The 18,814-nt window shown below is 64.2% G+C and overlaps 1 protein-coding gene across 1 annotated transcript in view; it reads left to right on the forward strand.

Moving 5' to 3' along the window:
- Nucleotides 1–18,814, forward strand: part of SH3BP4 (SH3 domain binding protein 4) — a 70,313-nt gene that overhangs the window by 30,585 nt on the left and 20,914 nt on the right. The window lies entirely within an intron of this gene.

Below are 18,814 nucleotides of genomic sequence, written 5' to 3' on the forward strand. Positions count from 1 at the left end.
AGGCATGACGGGGGCCATGGGGCCACCCCTGCAGAACCTGCTGGAGTAAGCTAGAGAGAGGTCCCGGGGCTCGGGAGGCCCACCCCCCGGGCACTAAGAGAAGCAGCACCTGTTGGGGTGATGAGACCATGGCTGCCATCGTGGAGGGGCGTGTCCTCTAGCCGTGCAGCAGGAAGAGAGCCGTGGCAGTGGGAGTCGGGGGGGGGGTGTTCTGTTCACAGGAGGTGGGTGCTGGGCAGCAGGTGAGCCCAGCGGGCAGGCAGCAGCCTCTGCCTCCTCTGAGCGGCCCGACCCACCCTTCATTGTCTTCCTGGGGATCAACATCTCTCAGGTTCGTGACTCTGTTTGGTCACTGTTTGTGTCCTTTTTCTTGGGGTTTATTTCTTAGAAGAGTTTATTTTTTGGAAAGACCAAGTGACAGGGAGGGGGAGAGAGACCTTGCATCTGCTGGTTCACTCCCCAAATTCCCGCAACAGACAGTACTTGGACCAGGCAGGAGCCAGGAGCTCCCCCTGGGTCTTCCACATGGGGACAGGGCCCCAGCACTTGGCACCGTCATCCACTGCCTTCCCAGGAGCATTAGCAGGGAGCTGGATCGGAAGCGCCGCAGCTGGGATACGGGCGACCTCGGCCGTGTCTAGGCCGTTGCTCCGTCCTGCGGGCCCCTCGTCGCGTTTGCTGATTCCGTGGGGCTTGGCCTTTTGCCTTTGTGATTTCATACGTCGCCCAGGAGGTCCGGCTCCGGCTAGAGATAAACCAAACAAGGGGGCCTTGTTCCCTGTGTCCCCTGCACGCCTGCCCATCCATCTGGAATTCTTGGATCCTTGGGGGAAACTGAGGCTGCACACGGGCCAGCTGTCCCCACGTCACAGCCCTGACTCTGCCCTCTTGGGTGGCGCTGATGCTTCTTTGAGTTCCGTGTTAATTACACGTCAGCCACCCGGGGAAGGCTGCTCTGGGCTGGCTGTCCTGTGGGGGCGGGGCGTAGGATCTTGCAGACAAAGTGGCCTTGATGTAGGGAAGGTACGACGGGCGAGGCTGTCCCCTGTGTGCCACCGCCTGGCCAGGTCCAGGCTCCTCCTGTCTGGAATGTCAGCCTGGGGGCGGGGGGCACCTGCAGTCTCGCCTGTGACTGTCCCCAGTGGGAGTGTGTGCTCCTGAGGTCGGCCCCATGTGCGGAGGAAGCTGCACTCCCTTGGCGCCCCGTACTTCTGTCCCCAGGGAGCAGAAGTGACCTTGGGAAGGCGAGTCGCTCAGCCGGGGCAGAACAGCTGCAGAAGCTGCTGTCTGAGGCCCCTGTGGAGGGGGAGTCGGCGGAGTGGCGGTGGGCTGCGTGCCCAGGCTGCGGGGGCTCTGTCCTGACCCTGCCCTTCAGAGCTAGCCATGGCCCGATGGCAGCCTGTGTCCCCAGCACTGGTCATCGAGGGCAGGCTGGCCACCTTGGGTGGGGCCACGGGGCAGCGTCCACCCCGGTACCTGCCCGGCACACGTGCACTTAGGAACCTGGCCCACCCTCACGCTGGGCATTCCTGCCAAGGGCATTGGGTATTTATCTCTCAACAGGTCAGAGCCTGCTGTTGGTGGAGGTTCTGGGGGACGCGTGGGAGGGGTCTTCCTGCTGAAGAAGACTCCAGGACTCACGCGCGGCTCCCGTCTTGCCCGAAGCGGCTCCTCTCCATCCTGGGGTCCTGGGACCCCTGAGGTTTGCAGTACAGGTGTGCAGGAGATGCTGTACCTGGGCCCACTTCATGGCTGCAGCCTCTTCTGTGTGGAGCAGCTGCAGGAGGGAGAGGTAGCTTCTGGGGACGCTTCAGACCTGTCGCGGGCACTGCAGCGTTCCGGTTGTGGCCTTCTGCTCACATCCTCAGCCCCGTGTCCCCAGCGTGGGAACGTGGCAGCTCAAAGCTGTCCCCGGGACATTCCTGGAGCCGGCCCTCCTCTCTGTTACTTCCATTGAATTCCCATTCTGTCTCCACCTACAGAACGTCCCCACGCTGCTGAGAAACCAGACCTGCAGCTCGGGGCCCCCAGGTTGGCTGGCCTGTGTGCACAAAGGACATACTCTTCTGGGGTGGCTGGTGGCGAGTCCCCCACACAATGGCGCCCAGGGGTGGGAGGGGAGCCAGAGCGGTCCCAGGTGACCCCGGGCTGTGGCAGGACGTTGGTCCTAGAAGAGCAGGGACAGAGAATTCTGGAAGGGAGAGTGGCTGGCGTCCACAAGGGAGAGCTGGCCGGCCCAGTGCCCTTACTGAGTGGCGGTTTCTTGGCCGCTCTTGGTCCGGCCGCTGGCGGGCAGCCGGAGGGCACTGCCCTCGGCTCAGGGTCTGTTTGTTCAGGCTCACAAACCTGTCTCTCCTCGCCAGGTGGACACGGGTTGGCTCTGGAGGGAGGGTGGGGAGTGGGGAGGCCACGGCTTGGTGCCAGCTTCCTTTGGGGGCGGACCCGGCTTCAACAGCCCTTCCAGCTAACATGGACCGCTGCTGGACTTAGCTCGGGGTTTTCTCGGAACCCTGTGGACCAGGGAAGCCGGCTGCACCTGTGTCGGCCTCCCTGCCACCTTCTCTGTCCCGCCCCCTTGTTCCAGCCTCTGCCGGGGTGTTGGGATGGACAGAGGGTCAGAGCACCTACAGGCTCAGGGAGTCTGCTGGCCTGGGAGCAGGTCAGCCCTCAGCCCCTGGAGCTCCCGGGGACTTGAAATTCTTTGCTCAGGAAGTGGCCACCAGCAGGGCTTTCCGCTGCAAGTGCAGCCTCTGGCCCAGAGGAGGCTCTGGCTTGTCTGGGTCTCCGAACTCCACAGGGAAAGGCACCCACATTCCTCGCATTCCTGAAGTAGCCTGTCAGTCCCTTCCAGCCAACTCCAGCGCCTTGGCTACTTCTCTGACTCCCCCACGTGGTCTCTCCCTGTTGGCCTTTGGGGCGCAGCGTGGCCAGAGCAGACCCCATCCTGACCCATTAAAGGAAGATGTGGAGGGTTTGGGGGGGAGCACCAGGCCCCTGTGTGGCTTTGGTGGGTCCTGGGCCAGCAGGATGTCTGGAAAGAGGAGACGGGTGGGAAGGGGCTCTGCCACTGTCGATGAGCCAGGGTGGTGCCTGCTCACCTCAGTCTGGGGCATGGAGGGCCCCTGGCCGTGGCCTGGCCTGGACACAGCAGGTGCACAGGGGTTCCTCACGCTCTGAAGAGGTCGTCTGTGGGCTGTGACCAGTGTTGGCCAGTGTTCGTGGCTTTGTTCCAGAAACATGAGTCAACACACATATCCTCACGGGCCTCACGGTCTCCTCTCAGACCCTGGGCTTCTGTGTCCTGGAGTTTTACGGGCGCCTCCCTGGGTGATTGGCGGGTGATCCCGGCAGCGTCTGTTCAAGTTCTTAGCCAATTCCTGACCCCTCTGTGGTCACTGGCGAGAAGCACCTGTGGGTGCTGCTGCTCCAGTTGATGGACCAAGGGGGTAGAAATGGAGCCAGAATGACCCCTGACTCAGTTCTCCTTGAGACCAGCGTGAGTGATGTGACCGTGGCGTCCGTGGGATGGAGCCGGGCTCCAGCAGCAAGGGAGGGGAGCAGGCCGGGAGACAGGGCTCGGGTAGGCCTGGCCTTGAGGCCGGCCCACGGTCCCCTGGTGGCTGGGAGTGCCCATCCCAGGGACCCTTGGTTTACTCTGCCCATTGCATTGAAAGAAACCAGGCCTCAGAGAGGACCACATGCAAGTTTAAGTTCAAAGTCTCGTAGTAGCCGACTCCAAAGAGGTGGCTAAGCCCAGGCCCAGTGTGTACCCTGCCCTGCTCCCTCCTGGCCCCCGAGCAGTGAGGGCCGTGTTAGTAACTGCCACGCCAGACAGGCCACAAGCCTCAGACTTTGCTAATAGCGCATGCGTTTGTCCTGTTTCCGACGTGAGAGTCTCCTGGCATCCGCCTAGCCGTCCTGGGCTGTGTGGGTCAGCGGCCATGAGTGCGTCCAGCAGTGTGTAACCGCCACCTCTTGGCCTGGAGGTCTGTGGCACGGCCTCATGGGCTCGCTCACTGCTCGTGCCCGTTGCCCCCTGCCCCCAGCCCTGCCCAGCCTGTCTCAGGCTCTGACCCTGCACCTGCCTGGGCCTGCATGGCCCCTGCCCCTCGGGGGTAGGTTGGGGGGGGAAGCTGACCTCAGGGCTTTCAGCAGGTGGTCTGGGGTGAGAGAAGGAACCTCAAGGTTGTGCTCAGGATCTTTCAAAACCTCGACATTGAAAGGCCAGCAAAACCCCCGGGGGTGAGATCACAGGCAGCCGGTGAGGTCATAGGAGAGAAGCCTGGGGAATCTGCTCCCATGGGAAGGGACCCGGGCCGCCTGCCTGGAGGCTGCTGCTTTGGTCTCTAACCCGGGCAGAGGAGACATTTTTTGCATACCTTGGAGATAAAGACCTGAGTCAGAGAAAAGTCCCGCTCTGGTGGGTGTCAACAGCCTCCAAGTGTCTTGTTGGAGCCTGCACAGGCTTTGAGGAACTTTCCGGTCTAATCAGAGCTCTTGCGTCCCTATCTCCGCTCTCCCGGTTAGTTCGTGATGTGACCGAGGGTCGGAGAAACATCCCCGAAGCACGGACATGTGGGCCGTGGGTGACTGTCCTCACACCTGCGTGTCCCCATGTGCGAGAACGGAGCTAGGCTCTCCAAAGCTTCTCAAAGACCAAAGGAATCTAACCTGCACTTAAGCGGGGAGGGGTGAGGAGGGGTGGGGGTGGGGGGATTGTTGGGAACCAGACCTTGAGACCTGGGGCAGGGCCCCCTGCCCCCTCACCTGTGCGCCCCGGCCTGGCCCCTGTCACCCAGGCCTGCTGCTCACCCAGCACACACTGGGGCCACAAGCCTCAGACTTTGCTGATAGCGCGTGCATTTGTCCTGTTTCCGACGTGAGTCTCCTGGCGTCCGCCTAGCCGTCCTGGGCTGTGCGGGTCAGTGGCTGTGAGTGCGTCAGCACTGTGTAACCACCACCTCTTGGCCTGGAGGTCAGTGCAAGGCAGGGCTTTGCAGGCTCTGCCCCGGCTGCTGCCGCCGTGCTCACCTTCTGAGCCAGGCCCCAGCCCTGGACAGACCACTGCACCTGCCCGTTACTGCTCTGCCAGGGGAGAGAACGAGCCAGGCAGTGACAGCACGGGTACCCCAGGGACGCGCGCCCTCAGCCCGGCTTCCATGCGAGCCTCCTCCCCTTCTGTTTTCCCCTCCCCCACTGCATTTGTCACAGCCCTGTCCCCCGAGCCAGTCACCTGGCTTTTCCGGGCTCATGTGCTGACCGAAGCTGGGGGTCCCTGCTGTGTGGCCTCTCTGTGACGTGTTACTGGTGCGACCGCAGGGCCAGTCCTGACTGCTCCGTCCACGCTGCTCTCATGAGGCTGCCCAGAGGTCAGAGGTCAGAGGCAGTCCTTTGGGACCCTGTTCCCAGGAGGTCCACAGGGGCCTCCTTGGGGATGTGCGGGGCTGGCCCTGGTCTGGGTGCCAAGCTGCCGTGCCCGCAGCCCTTCAGGGAGAAGCAGGTCCTGGAGCCCCGTCTGTGTGCCGTGCCCGGTAGCTCCTCTCCACTCTTCCTGAGCCACAGGGGACCCACGAGGGCCATGGATGACGGAGCCAAGCTGAGCTTTTGGCAGAGAAGGGAGTGGGGGCATGGAGGCGTGGAGGCGACGGCTTGCCCCAAGCATCACGTGTCTCCAGTGGGGACCCGCTCTCTGCTGCCCGACAGCCTGTTCCCGCCTGGTGCAGGTCCTGCCTGGTCCTGCATTTGTGGCGCCTCCGTGGGCGGGGGTTGCCGGCTGCTGCCCCCTCCGGCCTCACGTCCCCGCGCAGCCCTGGACTTGGCAGTGGACACAACTTGTTCCTTGCTTTCCTCCTCGGTCGGTGCGCACGGACGCTGTTCCCACGGCGCTGCGTGTGTGCCGGTCTGTTGGTGAAATTCATTCCGAGGAGAGGCTCTGGCTGGCCGAGCCCCGCAGACGTGGCCGGTGCACTGCTCTGTTGGACACCGTCGCCAACAGAGCCGGAACAGGTGTGTTTATTCCTGGCTCATGTGTGTCCCCCCCTCCCCACCCCCCGGCATGGCCTTGCCTTCACAAAGCCTCTGAAGTTACTGCAGACCGTGCCAGTAGGGTGACTTCTCCAGAGGTCCAGTCCAGGGCCTTTATCAGATTTCTAACGTTTGTACCTTGGGTAAAGCTAGCGGCCCGACCTGGAGGCAGGCCCAGGAAAGCTCAGAACCTGGTGCTGCAGAGCTGGGCTGAAACCAGGCCAAACTCCCCTTTTTATGTCCACGTCACCTCTTTTGTTAAGCCCAGGTATTGCTGCTGGTTTACAGAGTGGGGAGGACCCGGTCTTTGGGCTTTGGTTGAGCCTGGCTAACGGCAGCCCAGGGTCGCCACGCTCACATGGCAAGCAGGGGGGTCCTTGCTGACTCGTGGGGCTCTCTAGCCTTGGGGTCTCCTTGGGACGTCCAGAGAGGGGCCTGGAGCAGGCTGAGTTTTCCGGGGCGTGGTCGTGGGCGGGCTCAGATTTGGCCAGGAGGGAGCTGGAGGGAGAGAAGTCAGGGCCGGGGCTTGAACCGCCTGTTTCCCAGTTTGCAAGGCTCCTGAAGGTTGGCCTTGCGTGGTGGGGGCACCCAGCATCCTCTGAGAAGCTGGACAAGGACAAGACCAGCTGGCCTTTACACAGGGCCCAGATGAGGGGTGCCAGGAGAAGGGGGGTGCCAGGAATCCAGGGAGGGCTTGGGTGGTCCCGGGCAGGAATGCTCAGCTCAGCTCCACGTTCTGCTGTCTTTGATCTCTTGGTGTAACTTGATTCCGGCCTCCATCTGCCCACGGGGCTGGATGTTTGCCAGCAGTCCCGCCTGTGGGTCCCTCACTCTGAAATCCCTTGCCTAACTCCGATGACGCCAGGTCTCTGTAGGAATTCCTGCGATGTGTGGGCTCCCTTTGAACTCTTCTTTCCCTGGGACAGGGCATGGCTGGCGCTGGGTCCCTGCTGGGTCGGTCCTTCCTTGAGGGCAGTCCAGGAAGCACCCAGGGGTGAGGGACGGGAAGTATCTTCCAGCCAGAGTCCGACCCCCAGAGGCTCCGGGCGGCCTTAGGTCCTACACACCAGGCATGGAGGCCAGAGTGCTGGGTATTAGAGGTGCGCAAATCAGAACTCGGGGATACAGTGAGGTGAGTGCACCCCCTGGAGGGGCGGGTGGGGCTGAAGGGCAGAGCCAGGTCCTCATCCCTCAGCCGGCGGGAACTGCTGCCCGTCATCTTCTCTGTTGAGAAGGGGGTGCTCTTTCTTGGGGACCTCTGCCCCACCCCGCTGTGTGGTTCTGGGAGTGGGAGGGGGCACCTTGGCCTCTGCAGCCGTTGGGTTGGAGTATTGGTGACGGACGGCTGCATGGCCCCGCTCGCTGTGCTCACTCCGCCTCAGTGTGTGCATCTGTAAAGTGGAAAGGAGAAGCCACAGCTAGGAGCCCAAGGAGCCTCCACGGTCTCACGGTTCTGGCACAAAAGAGCAGAACCTGCGTGATGGTGACGGGGCTGGAGGTTGAGTGACTGTGTCCAGGTGTCTCCAGGGCCAGGCCTACCTCTCCTTGTCTTAGCTTGATTTGGGGCACCCAAGTCTCTCCCCATCTGGGCTCAGCCAGCTTGAGTTGGGTCTGCAAGTCCCCGGCCCCCACAGATGGCCCTGGGCCCCTGTGCCCGCCTGGGTGCCCTGCTTCAGTGGGGCCCAGTGCTGGGTGCCCAGGTTCAGTGGGGCCCAGTGCTGGGGCCTTGCTCTGCACCTGCGAGCCGTGACGGCCTCCTGGAGGTCCCCTGGGTGAAGCTGGCCCCGGCTTCCCTCGCTTGTGCTGTTCCCTAACCCCAGCCCCCGTCCCAGCTGAGCGCAGGTTGTCTTCTGTCCCCCGGCTGGTTATTCCTGATAACCAAGCCGTGCTCTCAGTGTCCGCGTTTCTCCTGGGAAGGTGCTTTCCAGTCTGTCCTCTGTGCACGTGGGTTCTGAGGCACACACACCTCCACCCCTGGGGGTTTGCCCCTTCCGGCATCGCTCCTCAGTGTTCGGACTGAGACCTGTGTTGCTCATCACTGCGTCCCCAGGTCACACGTGCCACGGCAGGTGTCAGGATCCTGTCCTCCCCGTGGGCACGCCATGCCCACTCTGCCATTGGCCCGTGTGCCCACCGTGGGTGCTTGGGCCTCCAGGTGTGTGCCACTCCCTGTGTGGCCAGGGTTCTAGCTTTATTTCTGAGCTCCTGGAGCCCCTCCCTAGCCTGTGCCCCCTGCCCCATGTCTGTCTTCAGGAGCCAGGGCTTGATCTGCGGTTGAGCTCTCCCTGGGCTGGGACCACTGCTGGTCACGGTCACACAGGGGCCTGGAGTGACACAGACCTGGGCCAGTTGTGGCTCCCATCCCTGCATCAGTGCCTGGGCCTCCTGGCCGGCGCCCGTCCGCCTGCCTCCTGCTGCCTTGTGCACCTGCCTGATCTGTGATGACTCTGCCAGATGCCGCTTCCTCCTGGTCAGCAGGGGAGTCCCTGGGCATGGAGGGGACGTCAGGACGGCCTGCGTGCCCCCTTTCTTGCTGGGACCCTGGGGCATCTCATGCTGCCCCCACCCGGTGAGGAGCCCCAAGCAGGGAACCAGCCTTCCCTGAGCTCCTGAGAGCTGCAGCCCCTGCTGTTGGCCTTGACCGTCCCTGAGCCCTGGTGTCCTGGCCCCAGGCCAGGCTCTGTAGGAAGCCCTTGTCCCCTGAACTCTGCCTGCTCTGCAAGTTAACACATCTCTTCCTCCAGACAGAGTGCGGTGGGGCAGGAGGGAGGGAGGGGCCGAGTGTGTCTGCTGTGGGAAGGGGGAGTTCAGGGTCGGGGGTCGCCTGGCTGGCTCCCACACACCCGGCACTCAGCCACGCCCTGTCCAAGCTCTTGGCCTCTGGGTGCTGAGGAGAGGCCTGGCCCCTGCAGCTGTAAGCCCCCAGCCCCGCCCTGGCTGGAGCGGAGGAAACCTGAGCATAGAGCTACGCAGCGTGGGCACTGGCCTGCCCAGGGTGGACGGGAAGGGACAGCAGGCGGGAGGCGGGGCCAGCCGGGCCTGCCTCTGGGCTTCCCCGCCTGCTGTCCCTTCCCTTGGGGTGGGAGTGGCCGAGTTCAGAAAGTGCCAGGAGGGGTTGGGTAAAGAGCAGTGGGCCAGACACGGTGGGCTGGTTTTTACGAGGAGTGAAGCCTACTGCCTTATATCTGTGGTGAGGTTTTGGCTGGGCCACACTGGCTTTCTGGGAGGAACCAGCAGGTGATGATGTCAGAGGGCGGGACTCTCAGCTTTGCCACGGGGGCTGCCTGGCCTGGGCTCCTCCCATCCTGTCCAGTGGGCTCTAGGACCGGGGTCAATGAGGCCCAGGATGCCAGGCTCGGCCTGGAATGGGAGCCCCAGGAGAGCCTGTGGCTCTGGGGGGGTCAGAGAGAGGGGACGAGAAGCAGATGGCCCAGGTGCGCTGGCTGTAGGTGAGCATCAGTTGCCCTGTACGGTGCGTCCTTGGACAAGCTGACCTGGCCTGCAGGTCGCCGTCACTCCTGAGCATGCCTGCCCAGAGAGAAATAAGTTTGAGGAAGCTCCTGGCGCCTGGCCGGGCCTGTGGAGTGGGAGCTCCTGGCGCCTGGCCGGGCCTGTGGAGTGGGAGCTCCTGGCGCCTGGCCGGGCCTGTGGAGTGGGTGTCACCTCCTGTGAGAATCCCAGTGATGTGCATTTCCCCGGAGTCAGGTGAACCCATTCCTGGGAATTGGAGGAGTGAGGCCTGTGGGGTGGGGGTTGGAGGGTTGTCGGGGTGTGGCAAGGTGACTGCCTGAAGTGGGGTGGAGCTGCCCGCCCAGGGGCCAAACAGGTGCACTGCTTTGTAAACGAAGTTTGTTGGAACCCAGCAGTGCCACCCATCCTCTCCGGCTGCTTTTGGCTGCAAAGGTGGAATCGAGACCAGAGGGCCCCCAAAGTCTAGAACGTTCGCTGACCCTGTATAGCCGTGGCTGTACCAGGAGCCTTGCCCCCAGCCCCACCCGGAAGAGTTCCGTATGTGACCCAGGGTGTGGTGGATGCTGGCACCACCAGGGTGGGAGCCCGGGGGCAGCACCCCATGCCCAGCAGTGAGGGTGCAGCCTGAAGGGTCTAAGAGCTGAGATCAGGCCCCTGCCTTCCGCCACTGAGGGTCTGGTTGCTGGGAAGGTGTTGGGGGCGGAGGAGCTGTGGGGCCTTGGGCCTTCATCAGGGGACGGTTGTTTCGTGAGTGGTGTGGCTGGGCGGGACTGCCATCCAGAAGTGGCCTTTTGCTGACGCCAAGGTGGCTACCGGCCCCCAGGAGGACGCCCCAGCAGGGAGAGGAGCGGGGCAAGGTGGGCTCTGGGGACACAGGATGGGGACCAAGGGGAGGCCGTGCCTGTGTGGGCGGGGGTCAGAGTTGCAGGGAGGCCCTGAGCTGAAGGGAAGGAGGCCCGGCCTGCGTGGGGGCCCTGGGCCGGAGTGGCCCCCATGAAACGGCAGCGCAGCTTGGCACAGAGGACCAGGAGGCCAAAGAGAAAGTGCGGGGAAGAACCGCGAAGGGTGGTGGGAGCCGCAGGCAGTCCAGCGAGCGCGGAGACGCCGGGGTCCTTCAGCTGCCTCCTGGGCCTCCTGCCCCTGTAGAAGGCTGCCCCTCTGGTACTGACCAGGGAAGCCTCTCTTGGTTCTGGCTGTGCCCCTGGCTCCAGGTCACACCGCGTCTCCTCTTACGTCACTGTAAGAACTGCCGGGAAAACAAGCCACAAATTATGCAAAGCCACAGGCCTCTGCTCCCGCCACACTGCCCGCAGGAAGCTGTCCGGTGGGTTGATGGGTACTGCCTGTGCGTGTGTGCTGGACAGAGACAAGCAGGGGTCATTCTCACGGGCTGACACTCTGACAGTCCCCTGACCCTCCTGCTGGCTCGGCCACACCGCACAGCCCTGGGGTTTGCCTGGGTGGAGGGCGGGGCGGGGAGTGCCCAGTGCCTTCTGGGAGTATCTGGATATCAGCTGATTGGCACAGGCTGCGTCCCCAAAGCTGAGGGCTGAGTGTTCCCGGTCAGCCTTTGTTGGGTTTGTTTAATCCACAGGCTCCTGCAGACTTGCTTAGGTAGGTCACCTCCCCACACACAGGCTCAGTTGCGGGCAGAGGACGGAGCTGGGGGCCGCGTCCCAGCGTACTCCTGGGGTGGGTTCCTTCCCTGGCCCCGTCAGTTCCAGCTTTCCTTTGCCGTATCTTCTCTCTCTGCATCTCTGCCGGCTGGCACCGCGGTGGTGGGCTCCTGCCCTTGACCCTGGCCTTCACCTCCTATCTTTGATCTCATCCCCTCTCTGTGTGGCTGTCCTCCAAGTCCAGACTGCAGCCAGGGTCGCCTCACTGCTGGAATGCGTGCACCTGCTCCACAGACACCCCCTGGTGGTGTGCGGGAGAAAACCCCACTGCTCCACTGCCCTCTGCCTCCAGGCCGCCGGGGTCCACCCTGCAGAGGGTCGTGGTTAACAGTGTCCCTGTTGGGTTCCTGCCCCTGGCTTTAGGTCACCATCCCTGAGCCCTGGGGACAAGGGTGGACCCTCCTGAGGCTGTGGGTGTGTTTGGGGGTTACCTTGTCTCCTCCTAAGGCTCCCCTCCTCTCCCCTCCACCCCCACTGGCCTGACTTGCAGATTAGAGACGCTGTACCCCTCTCCAGCCCTCCTCACCAAACCTTGAGCCAGACAACCTCCTCACACCCTGACTACAAGGCCACTTCTGTCACCTGCTGCCTCCCCGCTGAGCCCGTGGCTCTGACCGCCTCCCGGCTGGGGCTGCTACAAGGTGGGACAGGCAGCACAAGTGGACAGGTCTCTTGCCTTGTCTGTACCTCAGTTGCCTGTCTGCGTAAGGGGGCAGTAACCGCTTGTCTCAGAGCCGCTGTGACGTTGAAGTGAGCAAACACAGGGGAAGCCCTGAGCGTGCTGCCCAGCAAAGGTTGGGTGTGTCCATGGCCTCGGGCTGCCGTCTCAAAGTCCCGCAAACCTGAGGCTTAAAGCAGCCTGGAGTCCAGAAATTCAGAATCCACGCGCCTCCAGGGTGGAGTCCGAGATGAGCCCGAGCCGCCGCCTGGAAGCCAGCGTGTGCTGGAGAAGGCGCTGGAGGGCTTGGGGGCTCGCAGGAGTTTGCAGATAGCCCGGGACAAGATGACACTGCCCGAATCCCGGAGCCCCTCGCGCGGCAGTGGGAAGCTTCTTTTAAAATAGACTCGGGCTGCTCGGAGTGGGTTGATGTGGAGAGGCATGGCGTTTTAATCGATGTTGGGAAAGCACAGATCCTCCCGGGCTGGCATTCCGCCGTCCTGGTTAACGTGCCGAGTGGGCGGCAGGAGTCGGAGCCCAGCCCCCGGCCGTCCCAGTCCCATGAACGGCCCTCTCTGCGGGCTGCCAGCCAGGGCCCCGAGCTTGGCGCACTCGTGGCCTGCGCCAGTCACACGGTCCTGCTTCCCAGCCTGTGTGTCTGCCGTCTCCGCGGGCAGCTGTGTCACAGGGCGGCCAGCCTGTGCGTGTGACTCCTGCGGGCCACCGCGGAGCCCCATCGTGACGCACGGCCACGCTCGGCCGTGTTGGGACTCTGTGGGTTGATGGGACAGGAGGAGGCCATAGCTGCAGAGTGTGGAGTGCCAGCCCTCACTGTCCTGCCTGGTTGGTTTCCTGTGTGCACTGCCCCAGGAGAGGAAGGGGACCAGGGCCTGCACTCGTTGGTGACTCTGGTGGACCCTGGTGCCGAGCGCATGTCTGGGCCAGGCCCCGGTTCAACAGACGGCCCCAGGCGTGGATCTGAGCCGTGCTGTGGGCTTGGCGCTGGGAGCTGCAGAGCTGTCGGAGCCAGGGGGGCAGCTTTCCAGGAAATAGGAGTCGTGCACGGATCAGGGAGAACCAGAGAGCCGCAGCTGTGACGCTCAGGATGCGAGCAGGCCCCGTGGCACTGCCCCAGCGGTGATTGGCGGCTGGGTCCGTTTTAACTGTGCCAGGCGTGAGCCCCAGGCCCGGGGAAGGTGTGATGGATGGGAGCCGAGGCCAGTCCAGGCGCATGCGCAGGGAGGTCTGGTGTGGGCAGCCTCTGAGGGTCTGTGCACGCTGCTGGAAGGGAAGGGAATGGCGGGGTCTGTCCAGTGTTGGGGAGATCAGAGCGGTCCTTGGCCGGGCATCTGGTGGACAGCAGGGAGAGGCCCTGGCCCCGGAGCAGTGGAGAGGGATCGGCCCCCTACCCTTCCCTCCGCTCCCTGGTCCCGACCCACAGTCCTGGGATTCCCAGGTTCCGATCTCCTGTTGTCTGGGAGATCTGTCCCCCTCGCGTGACAACAGAGTGGGTACCCTGAGCCCTGCCAGCCTCCCCCGGGGTTGTCTCAGTCCCCGGCTCTGCAGGGACAGCTACGCCCCGAGTGTGGGAGGCTGCCACACACAGGACATCCGCGCCCCTCAGCTCCGTCCCATCCCCGCTGTGAGCCGAGCCTGCTCCTGGAGTTCCTGGGGCTCACTAAGGCGCCGCCTCCCTCAGACTCAGGGCTGGGGCACAGGGCTCTGCCCACACACCTCGCTCTTCCACGCAGGTGGCATGACAGGGGCTCCCCCACTGAGCCCACGTGTCCCGGGAAGTGCCCTGTATGTGGGCACTGGGATGGGCCACGACCCCCGGGGGTGCCTGTTGGTGCCTCTGGTAGGGGAGCCCGTGTTCTTCCCCCCCCAAACTAGCAGCCGGGGCCAGAGGCCTGGAGGCAGCAGACGCACTCCTGCCTCGAGTGGCTAAGGGAGCCCCTGGCTGCAGAAGTGGGGGAAGCTGCCACCACCCAGCAGGAAGGTTTGTCATGCATGGCTTGGGGGCATTCACTCTTGCTGTCTCCCTCCCCTGCGGCTCCTGGAAGTCAGCGGGCAGGGGAGCAGGCTCTGCACTTGGGGCACTGCCCAGGGTCCAGGCCAGATTGGACACACCTGGCCGTGCCTGGGCCTTTGGAGCTGGAGCAGGTTTGAGGTGTGGACACCTTGGTGGGCAGAGTGGTCCTCATGGCCCAGGCGGTGCCTCTGAAAACCAGGGCCCCGCCCACCTTGCCAGGTGCCGCGCTCACAGCAGAGCCATGCACTGGGGAGGGGTCACTTGGGACCGGGGCCCTGCAGCACCTTGCTGGTTGGGCAGTGACTGGGTGGGCAGGTGGGGCCGGCGTCCGTCCCAGGAGGCTGGTGCCAGCGTGAGGCACAGGCTGAAACCCGCGCTGGTTTTTTTAGCCTGGAGGAACGCTGATGACACCCGCGTGATTCTCCATAATTGCGATCAGCGTGGAGGGTGGAGGATGAGTCAGCTGAAGGTGTGAGCGGCGCTGGCGAGGGAGGGAGGGGCTGGCGAGGGAGGGAGGGGCCCAGAGCTGCACTCGGCCGGCCGGGGCCGGGTCTCCCCTGCAGCTGCGCCTTCGCGGGCGTGTCCGGTGCACGCGGGCAGGGCCACGCGGGCCGGGTTGGTTCCCCTGGCTCGCTTGGCTGTTCCGTGTCTCTCAGGCAGGTCGTTGGAGGACAGTCCTCTGAGACTCTGGACTGGGCAGACGGGCAGGCCGGCAGCTGTAGCCCAGAGCCCACGTGCGGGTCCCCGAGCTTGCGGCTGGCATCTGCCGGAATTCTCTCCAGGCTTCGGTGGTGGAGGCCGGGCTCCTGGTGCCTGGGGAGGAGCCGGGAGCGGGATCTGCTCCGGCCTAAGGAATCTGCTGTTACACAGGAGGCAGCCTCACGCTGGGAGTTAAACACGTGACCTCAGTGCCACTTCGGTGCACCGCCAGGGCGGTGGACGACACGGGCAGGGCCTGCGGCTCTCACCTGTGCTCTCAGGCGTCCTGCGATCCGTGCCGGCTGCCCTAACCTAGGCTGCCCTGGAGAGGTGATCCCTGGGGCCCGGTGAGTGGCAGGTGCCTGGGCCGTCCAGGTGCGTCCAGGTAACCAAGTGTTTTCAGAATCAGTGAAGGGGCTTGCAGTACTTCATGGAAAAGACACCTGATGAACACTGTGCGTGGGGCTCAGTACTCAGGGACTTGCACCACAGTAATCTCCTCTCTCAACTCCGTTTCCTGTGGGTTTTTCTGAAACACCCTGTGCTCCGCCGATTCCCACACTTGGGAGTGGGATCCTGAGTCCAGCGTGCCGCACACCGCACGTTCCGTCAGCCTGGTCGGTGTTCGTCTTTGAGCAGATAGAAGTCACTGAGAGCTGTCTATGCACGGGTCGGTCCCAACACAGAGGAACAAAGGCAGAGCTCATGCAGGCCCCGGCTGGGGACAGGTGGGCCCAGGGTGTGGGATGATGGGAAAAGCAGCGTGGGGGCGCTGGCACTGGAGCAGAGGGTGGAGTCCAGTGAGTGTCTAAGCAGGGCCTTTTGGATGTCGGCAGGAGCGTGTGCAAAGGCCCGGTGGTGAGGGGGATTGACGGCAGAGACAGGCAGGGCCTTGAGGGCAGCTATGAGAGCACGTGCCTTGCCCGTGGTGGGGGTGGAGCAGTCCTGGCGGCATCTGGCTGCTAATTGAGGGGTGGACCCTGGAGGGCAGAGCTGGCCGCAGGCAGACCAGGGGACAGGGAGCCACTGTAATTGAGGTGAGGGAGGAGGGTGCCGCGGTGCTGAGAAGGGGTCAGCCACAGGTCATGTTCCCCAGGTACAGCCGGAAGGGCTGGGTCGGGAATCCCCGCCTGGGCTGGTGGATCCGAGCTGCCACCCACTGGGAGGCTGGAGCCAGGGGCCTGGTTCGAGATGCCCTGAAGACATTGGAGAGCAGCACTCAGAGGGCAGGGAGTGGTGGGAGTCTGAGGTTTAGATGTCACTTGTCAGCGGGGCTGCCCTCCAGGCACTGAGTTCATGGCCCCTGGGGTTTCCTGGTCAGGGGGTGTAGAGGGTACTCACTCATTGCAGCCGCCGTGTCTGGCGGTGTAGACAGCACTCACTGCGGCCCACGTCGGGAGAGCAGGTGCTGAATATCCCCTGTGAGCACTGGGCTGCAGCCTGTGCACGCACAGGGAGACCCGTATTGCTTTTCTAACACACCAGGGACGGTGTGCAGGGGGAGGCAGTCGGCGCCAGCGACTCCGACGTGAGGCTCAGGAGATCCGAGGCCAACACAGGAGCCCCCTAGGAAGTTGCAGATCCGGGGGTGGTGGGGAGGCGGAGCCTGGAGGGAGGAGCTGGAGAGACAGGACTGGGTTTTCCCGGAAGCACAGGTAAGGGTTAAGCTGTTGCCACCTGCGGGGGAACAAAGAATGCAGCGGCTGAAGATGCTGGCCCAGCCAGGCTAACAGCAGCGCATCCGGCCGGATGTGGTCAGCGATAGCTGGGCGGAGGGGCGAGATAAATGAGCTGGACGCCTGGCTGAGAACCGGCTCGGGGAGGCTCGCGTGCCAGGGCCAGCAGAGTTGGACTCGGCTTTCTTAAAGGAAGCGAGCAGCACCTGCCAGCTTCTGGGTGGTGGGCGGAGCCAGGGGCCCAGGGCTGCTGGCAGGGACAGCCTGGGCACGGGGCATCTGAGAAGAGGTGGTTAGCTTGGCCGCAAGCGTGGCTGCTTCAGTGACCAGTCCAGCTTGATGGCTGTGGGGCTGTCTCCAGGGCTCAGCGGGACGGTTCTGTAGTGGGCTTGGCACAGCCCTGCAGGGTCTGTTTGTACTTGGTACAGGAGACCCAGCCAAGGAAGCTGGGGATCCAGGAGAGAGGTTGGGAGGTCACAGCCATGGGTGGCCAGTGCAGCTGGGCACCCCACCCCACCCCCGCCGCCCCAAGCTGAGCTGTCAGGAGTTCGGGGGAGAAGACAGCGGAGGGTGATGCAGTGGCTCTGGGGGGTGGGCACGCATTCCCCCCAAAACCCGTGCCTGGCTCTGTGCAGTTACGGCCCAGCCTGAGGAGTGCAGAGCTGCACTGGGCATCCCTGGCCGGTCGGTCTGGGAGGGGAGGGTCCAGGCTGGGCCGGGGAGGGCCTGGCCGGGGTCGCGACTCTGGTGATGCACACAGAGCATCGAGGACCACTGGACAGGAGGGGCGGCCGCGGGTGAATGAGCAGGCTCTGCCCGTCGCCTGGCTGGGGAGCGCGACTCCACACTGGCTTCTCGCCTGCCCACCGGCGGCAGCGTGCGGTCAGAGACCTCTCCGTCCCTTCAGGGTCAGCCTCTGGCGGGGAGGTCCTTGCGATGGCTGCTAACGCGTGCGCCTCCCATCTCGCTGCTGGCTCAGGTGGTGTCCTCGTCCCCCTCCGCTATGACCCGGGCAGCTGTAGCGGCGCTGAGAGCCTGACCGCTCCGAAATGCTCTGGCTTCTCCGCGGCCTCCGGATTCCCCTTCGCGTGATTGTTGGAAAGCTGACCGGCAGGTGCCTCCCCGCGCTACTGGTCGCCACTGCCCTGGCCATCTGGCCTCCACCACCCTGGACATGCCGCTGCCCTCATGCTGGATGGAGGCATGGGGGCTGGGCTCGGGAGTGGTTCCTGGACGCACCCTCCTCCGCCTGCCCCCCCCCCCCAGCAGCCTCTCTCTAAGCCGTGTCCGTGGTTTCCCATTTCTCAGAAAAACTGAGGCCGCCAGCGCCTCCTGGAGCCTCCAGGCCACGTCCAGGCCCCTCAGCGCCCGTACTGTGGCACCTGCAGCCTTGGCCCCCCATCCTCTCACTCCTGGGAGCTGGGAGAGCTGGCCGGGCCCTCCTCCCCTCGTGTTCTGGCAGTGGGCTGGGGTCCTCGTGAGTGGGAAACGGGCGTGGATGCCCCGTGGCCCAGCAGGTGCTGCACCGTCGTGCTGCACACGTGGGGGCTGAGAGCCCCCCGGGGGACAGAGCACCCTGAAGCTCTGCAGCCACGCCTCCTCCCGTGCACATGTTTGTAACCCCCAAGAGTTGCTCCTCTTGGTTGACAGTGGTGGTCAACTGGTGACTCTCAAAGGGAGGTGGTGAGGCAGCCCTCCCATGCTGTGGGCGGGGCACAGCTGGGTGACTGGCAGCTAGAGGGAGGTAGCCCCCCCCATGCTGTGAGCGGGACACGGCTGGGTGACTGGCACCTAGGGGGAGGCAGCCCTCCCATGCTGTTGGTGGGGCACAGCTGGGTGACTGGCACCTAGAGGGAGGCAGTCCTGTCCATCCTGTGGGCGGGGCACAGCTGGGTGACTGGCACCTAGAGGGAGGCAGCCCTCCCGTGCTGTGGGCGGGACATGGCTGGGTGATTGGCACCCGCGCTCCTAGAGGGTTGCAGTCCACACAGCCCTTCCTCTAGTTCTCCTGTAGTCCTCGGTGCAGCTCTGCCCAGACCGCTGGGTGCAGGGAACCCTGGTCCCTACAGCTCCCAGAGCTGACGGGCACCTCCCGACCTCCCCTCCCCCTCTGCCGTGGCTGCTGCCCCCTCCCCGCCCCACCAGGCACCGGCAGAGTCTCCGGTGGGAGCTGTCCTCCACTGGGCAGACACAGGCTGTGGGCCTGCCTGCCTTAAAGGTCCCGCCCCCGCCCCTCGCTGGAAGCCTTTTCCCCCTCTGTTCATTTTCTCCCGGAAATGTTCCAGAACCTTTGAGATCAGAGAGTTCCGTGTCTTCCCGGTCAGTAGTGGAACACTGCCATTGTGCCCGTGGAAGTCAGCTGCTCCCGAGGTCTCTCCCCAGGGCTCTGGGGCCTGCGAGTCGCAGCCCGTGTGCACAGAGCCCCTCGGTCACTGAGCCCGATGGGGTGGGCGTGCCGTGTCCTCAACCCTGTGGCTGCACCCCAGCTGTAACAGGGGCATGTGGGTGAGCAGGAGGCCACCCCTCAGCCCGGTGCACAGTTCCTACAGGGAAGAGGTGGGGTAGGGGTGGGGAGTTG

The sequence above is a fragment of the Lepus europaeus genome, chromosome 1, assembly GCF_033115175.1.
Source record: "Lepus europaeus isolate LE1 chromosome 1, mLepTim1.pri, whole genome shotgun sequence".
In the NCBI taxonomy this organism is placed as follows: domain Eukaryota; kingdom Metazoa; phylum Chordata; class Mammalia; order Lagomorpha; family Leporidae; genus Lepus; species Lepus europaeus.